Below are 15091 nucleotides of genomic sequence, written 5' to 3'. Positions count from 1 at the left end.
GCCGATGCGGGGGACGCGGGTTCTTGCCCAGGTCCGGGAGGATCCCACATGCCGCGGAGTGGCTGGGCCCGTGAGCCTTGGCCGCTGAGCCTGTGCCTCCGGAGCCTGTGCTCCGCAACGGGAGAGGCCGCAACAGTGAGAGGCCCGTGTACCGCAAAAAAAATAAAATAAAATAAAATAAATAAATAAATAAATGGGAACACTGATCATCTGGATGTCGGTGGTACACATTTAAAGAAGTATCCATATCAGGCAGCCACTGAGATAGGACTGCAACATAATCTACATTCTCTTACCTGGACTCACTTGCACCTTAAACAGGCTTTCTGGCGTTTGTTTGCTGGTATGCAATAACAGGTTTTGATTCAGACAATAAATCTGGAGTGTTTGCAAATAATTTTAGTGGGTAGCTGGATAGTGAGAGTTCAGATAATGAGGGGCACCTGGGTGAATTAAACCTTTACTGCATGGTAGGCATAGGCCTGGGTGCTGGGTGTATCGTAATCAACACAATAAATATAGTGCTGCCCTCATGGCCTTACAGCTAGTGAGAGAGCGAGCGAGCGAGAGACAATAAACCAGCAAACGAATAAAATGTAAACCACTGCAAACTGTGATAAAGACCAAGAGAGGAAAACAACAGGATGCTATTAGAGATGATAATGTAAGGACGGGGAAGGGGAGGGGAGCCCTTCTGCGAGGGTAAGGTCTTATTTTTGCTTTTGTTTTTATGGAACATTTTGTTTTGAGTTTTCTATGGAAAGGTTTAAAGTGCAAAAAAGTACCAGGAAGAAAATAACATCCACCCACATTCCCACCATCCAGAAATAACCTCTCAGCATTTTGGCTTTGTTACCTCCAATTAAAGCTTGTAAAAGATGTATTTTGCTGCTGCAAGGAGCAGTGGATTTAATGGAGAAATCAGGGTTGCCTGGCTCAGTAGTTACTGCGGCTGTGCGGTAAAGGGAAAGTGACAGAAAGGATTTGGTATATACCCGGGCTTGGGGATGATTGAGTAAGTGGCTGAGCGTGGGAGAAGGAAGCAAATAGGATGAATCCCAAGTGTTTGGCATAATCAAATAGCTGATGATGATGTCATTAGGGAGACAGGAAAGGGGTGTTCTGATTTCATTCTTTTCCATGTGGCTGTCCAGCTTTCCCAACACCACTTACTGAAGAGACTGTCTTTTCTCCATTGTATATTCTTGCCTCCTTTGTCAAAGATTAATTGACCATAGGTGTGTGGGTTTATCTCGGGGCTTTGTTATGTTCCATTGATCTAAATGTCTGTTTTTGTGCCAATATTATGCTATTTTACACAACAAAGCTACAGTGTAATCTGAAGTCTGGAAAGGTTATGCCTCCAGCTTTGTTCTTTTTCCTCAGTATTACCTTGGGTCTTTTGTGGTTCCATATAAATTTTAGGATTATTTGTTCTAGTTCTGTGAAAAATGTCATGGGTATTGTATTAAGGATTGCATTAAATCTGCAGATTGCTTTAGGTAGTCCAGCCATTTTAACGATGTTAATTCTTCCATTCCAAGAGCATGGGATATCTTTCCCTGTATTTGAATCACCTTCAATTTTCTTTATCAATATTTTATAGTTTCCAGTTTATAGGTCTTTAACCTCCTTGGTGAAGTTTTAGCCACAGCTTAATAGAAGTGGTGGGAAACCCCATCTTGGGATTCTTTGGCTAAGACTGACGGTGAATTACCGTGGTAGGCAGACCGTCCCCCCAAAGATGTCCATGTCCTAATCCCTGGAACGTCTGAGTATGTTATCTTACATGGCAAAAGGGGCTTTGCAGATGTAGTTAAGACTATAGGCCTTAAAACAGAGAGATTATCCTGTATTATCTTGATGGGTCCAGTCTAATCACACGAATCCTTAAAAGCAAAGAACCTTCTCTTAGTGGAGGCAGAAAAGATGCTGCACCGTCACCGGAATGAAGATGGAGAAGGCAGTGTGGCGAGGGATCTGCAGATGGCCTTAAGGGGCTGAGAGAGGTTGCTAGGTGACAACCAGCAAGGACATGGGGGCCTCAACCCTATAACTGTAAGAAACTGGATTCTGCCAACAACCTAAATACTGGAAGCGGATTCTTCTCCAGAACCTCCGGAAGAGAACTCAGGCCAGCCAAAAATCAAAGTGAATGTCACTAAAACTGTTTAACACAAACCACAAGTTGAAAGATGAGAAACCTGACAAGTTTGGGTGTTCAATTTACTTCTGGAACATTTAGCCTGACTGTTGACTTGCCAAATATGAGTTGTGATGGTGACAACTTAGATGATGTTCCTTTCTACAGAGTCCTCCAACATAATAAAGGGAAATGCTCATGGGCATCAGAAATTATTACTCCTGGCCAGCCCTGTTGTAAAAATATGACACAGAGCTATGACTATGGCAAAAAAAAATGTTCAAAATGAAATGCATATTTGGAAAAAAGAGGTTTAACTGTCATCGAGACAATTTTCTCCTGTAATAGACGTATGAGAACAGCAGGGACTTTTGAGCAATTTATCTTGGTCATTTCCCATGGATGTTAGGCTAGACAGTTGGGTACATCCACAGCCTTAATGCTCTTCTCAATTTCCCAGCAACAGATTTCTAACCAGGAGTCTCATTAGGAAATACCTGCATTTTAGAATCATGGTATGATCCTTTAAAAGGCTTCCATCTGGGCATATTTTATTAACTCGAATAACAGAAACCAACTGTACCTAAGCAGAAAATGCATTTATTGCAATAATTTATTAAATAGTTCACAGAATTAACAGGAAGATTTGGAGAATCAGCTCTGACAATGAGCAGTCAACAAAGGAAGCCAAGCAGTTGGATCCACTGCTAAAATTACATCACAGGAAAAATCGATTAAAGAAGCCACTTCTGAACCACCAATGCTGCCCACCCACCCCCTGACTGTCACTTCTGGAAGCTGGCTACTGTGGCTGCAGCTGCAAAGAATTCTGAACTGTTCCCCATTATCTCCAGATCCAAAATCCCAAGTGGACGGATTTAATTTTTCTCAGCTTAGATATCATGCAAAAAATTCCAGCCACCAAGAGTCAGGAAAAGCACATAATTTGAGTCTCCTCAGTAGGAGGCAGGACTGTTCTTCCCTCCAAGACTTACACTGTGGGCCGTTTCCCAGACATAGAAAAGGGTGCAAGGTAGACAGAGCTTTCCACCCCTCTGGCTGTCCAACACCTCAGAAGACTCATCTTCTCATGTGTCTTTTTTTTTTTTTTAATGTGCTTCCACTTCAAATAATGCAACCTACTCTATTTCCAAAGAAAATATCCTGCTATTTCATCAGTCACTTCTTCTAGCCCTCGCCCAGGGCATCTGAGGGATATCTGTTTCTCTTCATAATCCCTTCTCCACCACCATCACACTCTATGTGCATTAGTGAAGTAAAGGAAAAGGAAAGAAAGGGCAATCACTTCAAAATGTGTAAATAAATAGGTGGCACAGTGAGGAAGAGAATCTGGGTAGAGGCTATGGTCCTTGTTTCTGCACCTGATGATGGAGTATTTGTGACTTCCATCCACTGTTACCCCTTCATGGTCCCATTATCTTCAGCCCCACCTGGGCTGGCTGCAGTGGTATGCTGGTAAGGTTTAACCAGCTCTCTGGAAAAATAGATATTCATTACGAATTTTACTAATATAGAGGATGTTTAGCACACACTTTAAAACTAACAATAAAATATACAATGCTCTTTATTATAAATACTTATTTATAAATATTTATTTATACTTATTTATAAATACTTATACTTATTTATAAATACTTATACTTATTTATAAATACTATAAATAGGTATAAATACTTATTTATTATAATATGGAATCTGGCGGATTCCATATAGCCAATTGATTTTCAATGGTTGGGGTTTTTTGTGGGGGGGTGGGTTGTTTGTTATTGCTGTTGTTGTTTTTACCAGCCTATGGTCATAGCTCAACCATGTTTTGACAAAAATCAGAGTAGAAATAAAGGCTTGGATACTGTCTGATTCAGTCAGGAAGTTGCTTGAGTCATTAACTAATGAGTGTAGTTCTGACATGGATATTGGTTGATCATTCTGTTTGCATTAACAAGTAAGATGGAAGTAAAAAAATTGAAGATATATAATGGAACTTCATTCCTTCATCAGTGACATGAATGACTGCTTTACTGGATCAGATAAGATTTGAAATATTGGAACAATATTTCCTCAAATTTGTGTGTGTGTGTGTGTGTGTGTGTGTGTATGTATAATCTTGACTGGAATTACAAGTTTTAAATATTATCTCTAAGTGTTAAAAATATTCTTCTGTGGGCTTCCCTGGCGGCGCAGTGGTTGAGAGTCCGCCTGCCGATGCAGGGGACACGGGTTCGTGCCCCGGTCCGAGAGGATCCCACGTGCCGCGGAGCGGCTGGACCCGTGAGCCATGGCCGCTGAGCCTGCGCGTCCGGAGCCTGTGCTCCGCAACGGGAGAGGCCACAACAGGGAGAGGCCCGCGTACCGCAAAAAAAAAAAAACAAAAAAATCTTCTGGATTAAGTTATCATTAGAATTATTATTTGTACACACTTGACCAAAACAACATAAATATAAATGTTGACAATCATAAGACACAAAAGCAAAATGTAATTGAAATTGAATTTCTTAGTTATATGGAAGTGGCTGACTTTTAAAAAATTAGCTCATGTATCCATGGATGAATATGACTTATTGCTAGAATGAAGCTGGGTTTGGCAACAATTCAACAATTTATTCTGTTTTTTCATTGTTATAGATGTGAGTTCTGAAATCTTACTCACACAAATAAGTATATAGGAATGGAAGAGTTTTGCCATACCAATGTCACTCAGCTTGTTGAACTCTTTCCAAGTTTATGCTAAGTGTTATGTGGTGATCTATCGACAAAAATTATTTTTAATAATGTACCAGCTCCCAGCTCATAGGATTTTCAACTTTGTTAAAGGCAAAAACTTAGAACTATATGACTTGAGAAATTGTCATCTACTCTTTGCATCATTTACTTTCTCCATTTCAGAAAGTATACTAAAAAGACATTACTATGACTTAGAACAACAAGTAAAATTAATAGTTGTGTGATTTCTACAACAGGCATCTCATTTAGAAAAGTTTAGCAAGTTCTTTTAACTATTTTTCACCACACTATAAAGTGCTTTTATATTGGCACATGCTTTAATTACATTTTTACCAAAAGCTTGAAACTGCAGCTTTAGCTCATTCAAGTTAAAGTGTCTGCCATATCATCTAAGTGGGAAAGCCCATCCTCATTGTCAAACCAGTTGGTCAAATCAGACTTGTCTGTGTCTTTTTCCACGTGGCATCTCAGGTTGACTTGGGCTTCTCCCAGTGTAGTGGTCTCAAGGTAGTTGCTCTTCTTACAGGGCGGCTGCCTTCCAAGAGGCAGGAAGCAGGAAGTGCCTGGCCAGTTAAGGGTTATACGTAGAACTGGCATGGCGTCACTTCTGCCCTATTCTATTAACCAAAGTAGTCACTGGGCCCACCCAGATTCAAGGCAGTAGAGAAACAGACTCTTCCTCTTACCGGGGTATTTGCAAGGTCACATTTTCGAGCACCTTTGGGATGGGACATAGCATTGCAGCTATCTTTGGAAAATAAAATCTGCCACAGTTGCTGAGAATATGTTTCATTAATACTCAGGGAGTGAAGAAACAACCTGGGGGTGGGTTCAGTGTCTCATAGGTATCACCATGAGGTGGACTCCTGTCTAACATCCATTTATCTTCTGACAAATCTAACTAAAGAGCCACAGTAACTTTCCAGGTCCTCAGCAATTAGTGTTATCTTCCAGCCAGTGTCCAGAAATCCCCCAAAGATGTATGTGAGTCCCTTTTCCCAGCATGTATTTACTATGGTAAATGATGAAATCTCTCTGAGAGGGCTAGAGGGAAGATCCAGGAGATACTAAGGAAGTCTTTGCAGGGTTCCTTCTTGGTGCATGCAGCCTCTCCTTCGTTCAAGGAGCTCTGATCTGGGAGCTGGGTGACTCAGATTTTAGAACTGGGTGAGAGGTCTCAACTCAGTACTTTTATGTGGGGGCACACGCCTAACCTCTGTTAAGTGGATACGGAGTTTTGTTGTTGTCGTCAAAGTCAAATAGGGCCTTGGTAGACCACCCGTGATCTTCAGACCTGGCAATCCCATGGTCATTCCACTACTGCCAAAGAACCCTGTGGCTCAGACCCTTCTGATTTCCACTCTAGTAACCATGATCATCTTGCTTCTGATGGTTAAGTAGTGCCCCTTGGCCTCTTGATAGTAGGACACATTGATACCGGGAAGCCCATTTCCACATATCATCTCCTGTCAGTAATTCTGGCCTACTGAGAAGAGCACTCCCCTCACCAGTTGATTTCTCAAGGCCATGGGAAGGGACTGTCTTCTGGGCAGTTCTCAAGTGACATTAGTGGAAACACGCCAGAGAATGAACTCAAGCTTTACTATGTCCATAAGTCTTTAGAATCCTTGCAAATCTTTGCATCTCAACCTCATTTAAGGTGAGCCCCAGTTGAATCAGGTTTTAGTCCACCAAGTAAACTATTAGAACTACTTTCAGCTTTTTTTTTCTTTTTAAGAAATTTTTCTTTTTTCTCTTTTTAAAATTTATTTATTTATTTTTGGCTGCCTTGGGTCTTTGTTGCTGCGCATGGGCTTTCTCTAGTTGTGGAGAGCAGGGGCTACTCTTCATTGCGGTGGGCGGGCTTCTCATTGCGGTGGCTTCTCTTTGCTGCGGAGCACGGGCTCTAGGCGTGTGGGCTTCAGTAGTTGTGGCTCGTGGGCTCTAGAGCGCAGGCTCAGTAGTTGTGGTGCACGGGCTCAGTTGCTCCGTGGCATGTGGGATCTTCCTGGACCAGGGCTCAAACCTGTGTGCCCTGCATTGGCAGGCGGATTCTTAACCACTGCGCCACCAGGAAGTCCTACTTTCAGCTTCTTTAGCTAGGCTGCAGCATCCAGAATCTCTGATAAGTGGGCCCATATTGATTAATTCAGCCTAATATAAAGTATGTCTTTCCGTTTTTGGTCTGGTGCCCTCATTTCTAGATATATTCCCCAAATTTTTGTGAACAACCTACGATTATTTTGGTGTATAAGCCTTCTTCTGGGGTAGTTGATCATTGGCTACCAGAACATGCTGATCTGACTCTAGGGATCAAAGGAGTAGACAGTGAGAAATGGTTTTCTATTGAGTTTCTTTCTTTAGAAAGTTAGGAGACAGAAACCACATAGTAATTTGGGGGGGAAATTTGAAGGATTACTGACTAGTAACGGGAGATTAGGTGCTAAATAGTATGGAGATCTTTAAAGAATACAGGAATGGTGGATATAGGCAGCAGCCACTACCTCTAAGCTAAGACAGAACACCCAAGGAAGGAACAAATCTGGAAGAGGCTCCATCCACCAAGCCTGCCATTCAGACCTTGGTGGAGGGAGCATGATTGTAGTCCTGGATGGCAGAGAGGTTCCCTGAGATGCTGCAGGTCAGATGGGGCAAGCAGCAAACCAACTGCTGGAATGTCAGTGAAACTCAGTAGGAAGCCAACTGTTGAGATACTGGTGGAACCTTCTGGAAACCACCAGCAGGGGTGCACTGAAACTTGCTGGACAGTGAGCCCCACTGGGTGTCTTGTACTTCAGCCACTGGATGCTGAAGAAACAAGGCAAACACACTAGGATCAGGAAGAGAAGACCCTTCCTCCTGCAGTGCACTTGCAGTACCCCTCTACTGTCAACCCTTAGGATCATACTAGCTAGCAAAGGAGAAGTGTTTACAGGGTCCAGCTCTAGAAGACAGTGAATGGACAATAGGGTAATTGGCACCGGAATGACCTTGTCAAACAAGTCCCTGAACTAACTGGACCTACAGCCAGCGATCCTACCATCTTTTCATAGTTCCCTTTTAGGTCCCAATTGTCCTTCCTATCCAGCTTAATTTCTTTGGTCAATCACTCCATTCACCTACCCTGGTTAAACCCAGCTCTCTGCCTAGTCCATTTCTGTACTCACACAGCTTAATGTGGCTGGATTGTTGCAGTCTGGGTCCTAAAGGAAGTAAGCTGTAAATACAAGAGGTGATGGTCAGAGAATGGATCTTTGAATCTCAGACTATGGAGGAGTTGCAATTTTGGGTGACTATTTTAAGGTCTGTGTATGAACATGAGAATGAGTGGCTGAGGTAGGGTGGACAACGAGAGAGGTCAAGGAACTGAGAAACTAGGATATAGAAAGGAATATACCAATACACATGCATCATATACCTGAATTCTCCAGAAAGACAACAGTAATGGAGAGAGAGCAATAGAGTCAGGAGATAAAACCTTCAGTAAATGTAGGAGAGTGGCTACCCGCAACAAGGAGGGCTGGCGGGAATGTAGTCTGATGTGAGACTCCAATTTGGAGGGAAGAGGGAGGAAGAATGGCCTGGAACTGGCCCCGCGGAGCAGAGAAGACATCTAGGCATCTCCATGCCCTGTGCTGTATGAAAGATGGGGATGAAAAATAAAAACAGCCACCATTTGAAAGGGTTGCAGAGGAAGCAGTGTACTCATGCAAAAGCCCCGAGGCTTTCTAACAGTTTCTGTTAGAACATGCCCTGTGCTCCATTGGGGAACCCTGTGCTAAGGGGTCATTCAGGAAAGAAACTGAAGCCAAGGGGGTTCTGCCGATGACCAACTAGTGGTTACAGAGGGCACCTCGAAGGAGCTGGGAAGGGGTAGAAGGTGGGATCCGAGTAGGGGATATGCAGAGCCGTGCGGGACTGAAGCACAGAAGATGAGGGTGATGTGGCGGTCTGGGCTTCCTGTGGTGAATGAAGGACACAGTGAGATTAGCCCCGATGGTCCTAAGGCAGATAATGGTAAAGGGGTGTGAGTGAGAGGAGGGCGAGAGAGCTGGGGGCCTAGAACTGCTTGCCTCATCTCTCCTGCCAGGAGAGAAATGATTCCCCCTCATGAGGGAGGGTTTCACTCTTGATGCTGCCAATGGAGATGTGGCAGTCCAAGGAGGAGCACACCTTCAAAGAGGACATTATTCCAGGTGACCCTAGATAAGTAGTTTGCTCGTTTGCCAGTGGCTGCCACAGTCCCACCCCTTAACACTGCCTTCAGACTTAACTAGGACAAATAACTCCCTTCAGATAACCTCCATTTCCCTAAGGCTATTTGTTGAAACTCATGCCCAGATACCAATTTATGTGTGAGTCAAGGTTTATGATTGTAAACAGTAGATACTGGCCCATCACTGGAAGGATATTGGATAATTCACATATTCAGTGGCAGTGCTGGAGAAACAGGCTTGGAAAAACAGTAAGAGAAAGAGGTGAGCATGGCAGAAAAACATGCCATAGAAAAGTTTGGTTAGGACATCAGTGTACCACTGCCCCGTTCTGAGCCTTGCCTCAGACACTGCTGCCGTTAGACTGGGCAAGCCACTACCATCAATCTAGAATGATTTCTAAATAATTTCTAAACTGTTCACTGTTCCTTTTTCCATGCTCAAATGGCCTGCCTTCACATAGCCCACACTCTAGCTCCCTATGGAGGCAAGTATTTATCCTTTCTGTGTGGGAGGCAGGGAGAGACTCAGAAGGACTGCACCTCTAAACGAAGAACTGGATACGGTTGTTGGTCAAAGAGGGAAATCTATTTCTAGTAAATAACTTGCAGGATCCCATATTCATTTCCATGGAAGAACAGCCAAAATAGTTTATAGCTAATAGTATATATTAGCTATATACTAATAGTTTATATTAGTATATAGCTAATAGTTTACATTAATATATAGTTAATAGTTTATATTAGTCAAATAAACTTCAGCTCTGAGTAACAAAACCCCCAAAGGACAAGAAAGTGGTTTTGGTTTCTTCCTTCAGAAATGTAAGCAGCCCAGGTCTACTATTTTGGCTCTATGAACCTAGGCTCCTAACAACATGCAGCTTCTACCTCATGGTCCAAGATGGCCACCCCTGCTCCAATCGTTACATCTGCATTGCAGCTAGGAGAGAGGAAAAGGGGAAGAAAGAAGTAGCTGACCTCTCCCTTCAGGGACATTTACCACGAATTATAAACACTGTTTTGCTTAATGACCCTTAGCCGGAATTTAGTCGCAGGGCCACTGTGAGCTGCAAGAAGAGTAGTTGTGCAGCCAGTTGAAATTCAGAGGTTTCATTACGGAGGAAGAGGAAGGAAAGTGAGTATCAGTGGACATCTACCTCTCTCTGCCACTTTCAAGACATTTTTACATTTACAGAGGTGAAACTACCTTCTCCCTTTTCTGTGCTCCCATCACCCCCCAAATCACCGTGGCAGGGAAGCCATTCAATGGAAGAGACTTGCTTGCCACCCTTCAATCTCAGGGCACCTCAGGATATCATATAATGATATACTCAACCACATTTCCATTGCTGGTGCTTTCATTTCCTATTCCTTCTTTTGTGTGTGTGTGTGGTATCCTGTGCCTTCTTGATGCTATTACTTCATTTGCCATTTTCACTGCAGAGCCTAGCAGGCTACCAAATCATTGATATCGATTACACATTATATTCAAGTTCTCTTTCTCTTTTGCTCTTTTTATCAATTTATTCAAGGGTGCTTTCTTATTGAACTGATACTTAAGCCCCAAGTCGTGTACAGTTTTGCAATGACTTACATAAACAAGACTGACAGTCTCCAGTGCTTTGGGGTCATGGGGTTTAACCATGAGGATATTTTATTGGAGCTTTCAAAAAATCCTAATAGATGAAAACATGCTGCTTTTACAGAAAAGGGAAATCTGGGTCTAATCAACTGATTTCTAGGGATACATCTATTTTAAAAATAAAAAGCCCTCATAGTGATAGTAATCTTGTGTGTTAACTGTATATGGAGAGCAAGTATTGTTAATCATGTAATATTATCTATAGGTATCTATAGGTATGTTTATTTATATATTTATATAGAACTATATTTCCTATAGATAGATATAGGCTTCCCTGGCTTTATTGCTATAACGTTATGATGAAAATGTAGTTTGGAAAATATGAAGGAATGGGGATATTTGTGAAATTAATTGACATAGGACGCCCTGTAGAATTTCTAGTTGTTAATTTATTTTCATCGTCAGTACTGTTTCAAAATGGTTACCCTTGTAGGAAAAAACAAGGATGCCACTCCCCTATCCAGAAGATATTCTACCCCTCACTTGTAAAGGGAAAATACCAGGAATAATTCACTTTCTCATTTAAAGTAATGATGTATATTTAGCCAGTTACAACTTCAGTAGAAAATGTCTATGATCTACAATAAGAATTTCATTTTTTTCCATTTGTACCCGGTACCTCACCCATATCCTCTTGGCTTCCACATTTCATCACATGACCCAGCTTCCAACCTGCCAGTCACCACATACCTTTGTCGCGGGGCTTTCCCTGACCTGCAAAGTGTACTTTGCCAGCTACTGTGGCAGGTGGCCCTCAGTCAGTGATGGATGGGAGCTGACACCTAAATACTCCAGCTCCCTCGCTCGAGCTGGGACCACTCTGGAGCATGTGTTCTCTTCAGACTCCCAGAGCTTCCCCTGCGGGATTAAGCTTCAGTTACCCGTCATTATAACTAGCTTCACAGCCTCCTTCTTCAGCTGCCTCCCCTGCCTTATTTCATCTCCCCAGCCCCTGCTGGTATTTCCTTCCCTGCCCAAATAAGCTACCTTTACTTAATTCCTTGTCTCAGAGTCTGCTGCTGGGGAAAGAAATGAACACAGAAGCAAACAAAAAGAAATGCTTATTGATTTGCTTATTACCCTGGAGGAGTCTGGACTGTGAGGGATTTAAATTAAATCAAAATGACTTGAAGCATGACTTAAATCACTAGATAGATAGATTCATTCTAAATCACTGTTGATAATTTTTTCCCTATAATTTAGCTCTCCATATACTCTTCAGACATGGCACTCAGTGTAGCCCTCAAACATGCTCATCACAACTCTGCAAGTGTCTGAGTGAAGGGATTCCACACTGCAGTACCGTTTGCTCCAACAGGGCCTGGCCCTGTACTGGATCGAGGCTCATCACCTATCAGTCGGGTTGTAGGCTTCGTTTTGAAAACACATGAAGCATTTTAAATGATTGTTTCTCTTTCTATTAGAGCATCCAGGATTGAAATGCAGATCAGCCTCAGTTCAGAGACCAAGCTCTTAACTGTGCAAAACCTGGGTACTGGCCCCTGAAAGCTAAGAGCAGGAGGGAGGGCTGCTCGGAGCTGCTTGTCGGGCCAGGGCTGCGTTAATCTCGCTGGAGTAAGGAGAGCAAATAAGGGATTAAGAAAGGGCTGGGGCCTGAGTCACCCCAGGGCAATTCCAGGTCACATGTGCATTTGAGACTATGTGACATTTAAATGTCTCGGGTCACCCCAAGCCAGATTATCTTTTAGTCCTCGCTTGGCTTCACCACATGCACTTGAAAGCTCTCACACATCCTCCTTAATACCCTTCAGAAGAAAATAGATGATGAGTGTTCGATTGTGTATGAAACAGGTAGGCTTCCCCTCCTCAGCCAGACCACAGAGAAGCCACGGAATCTTCTTCAGTCACCTCTACTTTAGAGCAAGTGCACTCACACTCTCCTCCTCTCCCCTTCCTCCCTCTCCCTCTCTCATGTTGTTTCATTCTCTCTCTCCCTTCCCCCTTCCCTCCTACTCAACCTTTCTCTTTACTGCCTCTTATACAGCAAGACAGCTCTGAAGTTTAAAAGCAGACATGCTTTGACCGTCTTTGTTTGGGTGAAGTCACGTGACACCAGGCCGTTCCCCACTCCCCACCCCCACCCCCCAGTCAGCCCCCACAGCTCCCATGTCTCTTGGACCCACTGACCTTGGGTCTGGGTCACTGTAGAGTTTCTAGTACATCAATAATCAGGTCGAGTACAATCAAGCCTCCAGAGGAGAAGTCAGTCGTTCTGAAAATCTGATTCCCAGAACACAGCAAGTGATTTCTGCTTATTTACCGGGATCAAAAGTTGGCACGTAACCATGCTGTCCGAGGACGAGAGACTGTTACATAATCATCCTTCGGCAGACACAATGAGGTCACATGTTTGCCCATCTAATCGCTGATCGGAGACATGTTTGATTGCAGATAATGTGCTCGCTGGCCCACAACTTAATTACTGAGTGTCTGAATCAACAAAGCTTTCAGATGTAGGTCTTGCCTAATGGTGCATCTGTTAGAGATCATTGCCTCTGTTTGGCCTCTAAATGAAAGGTCTGGGGGATACCATGGGCCACTGCCAGCACTGTTCCCCATGACCTCTCACTGACAAACGTGCGAATTCCCGCGGTTTATTTTCCAGCCAGCAATAGGCATTACTGTTTAGATCCGGGGCCAAATGGAACGAATGACTCCAGGGTGGCAGATACTGGTAAAGCCTCTGGTAGAAAGAAGCACGCTCTCCAAGGAAATTAATGCTACAGTCATTTTGGTATAGTATCTGCAGCTAGAGTCCAGTTATACAGATGGGAAGGTTGCAGAGCCACAGAGAGAGTGGGGTTCCCTTCCCAAACTGGTGAAGAAAAATGTCGGGAGAAGTCTAGGGAAATAAGCAAGCAATGAGTAAAGTAGGGTCACAATGTTGAATCTATAGGTTGGGGGTCCCAGCAGTTCACCACTATCTATCTACAGAGTTTGGAGCCCATTGGGTCTCTCATTAGCGACATCTCTCTGGCTATTTCCTCCTTGTGAATTCCCCACCGTGTGTGTGTGTGTGTGTGTGTGTGTGTGTGTGTGTGTGTGTGTGTGTGTGTGTGTGTGTGTGTGTGGTTTGTCTGTATTCCAAGTGGAGCTCCCACCCTCCCCCTCCTCAGCCATCATTATCACAACCATGATGCCTGGCAATGACTTCACGATTTGGAAAACACTAAGTTTGGGGCGGGGTGTTCGTCTAAGATTTAAAGACTCTTGGTCTATGCACAATTGTTATTAATCACTGGAGACGGCTATGCCTGTTTCCTTGCCTGCAAGTTTAAATAAAGGCAACATACCATTTTCAAGACATTATAACAAAGTTGGACTCATCCAGATGATTTTAGAACACTAAGCAAAGGCCTAATTTCCAATACTAAGCAGAAATGTCCATGCCCTGGTGGGTGTCCAGCCCCCTAGAAGTGGGTGAAGGAGGGTGAGAATTGCCTAAACCCCAAAATCTTTATGTGGCTGGAGCCAGAAAACACAATATAAAACAAAGTTGTAAATAAACCTCAAAACCTTCCCCATTTTTGTTTTGTTGTTGTTGTTGTTTTGGTGGGGTTTTATTTTGTTTTTGCCTAAAGCCTGCCATTAGCTGTAAGGCAGTGCGGCTTGTGTGGGCGGGTGGATTGAATGTCGGTGTGTTCCAAAATGCTTCTGAACAGAAATTCCTCCAGGACCCTGCCTTGTCTAGTGCACTGTAGCGTCCTGAGCAATATTAAGAAGCAGAAGGGGTTTGCAGAGAAGCCTAGAGCCGTCTTTCTGTTTGTCGAGAGCAGCCCGCCCACCAGGGTGAAATCCTGCCTGCGCCTCCTCTCCCCGTCGCACCGCCCAACTCGCGATCAGATTTGAGAATTAGATGTTAGAGTGTAGACCTGCTTTTGCTTTGTAGCTCATCTGCAGGTATCTGAAGCCCAAGGGTAGAGCCCCCTTTCCTCCTGGACTCTGCTTGTTGACTGTATCCTCATTGAACCAGGGGAAGAGCAGGTCATAAAAAAGAGCCTTGTTATAGTGCCGTCTCTCGTAGTCTGGGGTGGCACTGAATTATTTTGCACTGAAGTCAGATGTTATGGGAGTTATTTTCTCCTTTAATAAACAAGCATAGGGTTGAGGGATATGAGGCCAAGTGCTTCCCAGAATCTGAAAATGATTGCTCAATTGAGGTTGTTTTTCTTTCTCTGAAGAACACCTGTAGGTGATGGTGTTGTTAAGGCTATAATCTTATTTTACAGCCGAATTCCCTCTTTTATAATCAGCACATTGTTTTTTGACAGTATGATTTGCCTTCAGTGCGGGATCTGAGCAGGTTTGGTCATTTGCTTAGAAAAAAAAT

This window comes from Kogia breviceps, chromosome X, assembly GCF_026419965.1.
Source record: "Kogia breviceps isolate mKogBre1 chromosome X, mKogBre1 haplotype 1, whole genome shotgun sequence".
NCBI lineage: Eukaryota > Metazoa > Chordata > Mammalia > Artiodactyla > Physeteridae > Kogia > Kogia breviceps.
The sequence above is the reverse complement of the archived record's forward strand: the minus strand, read 5'-3'. Positions refer to the sequence as shown.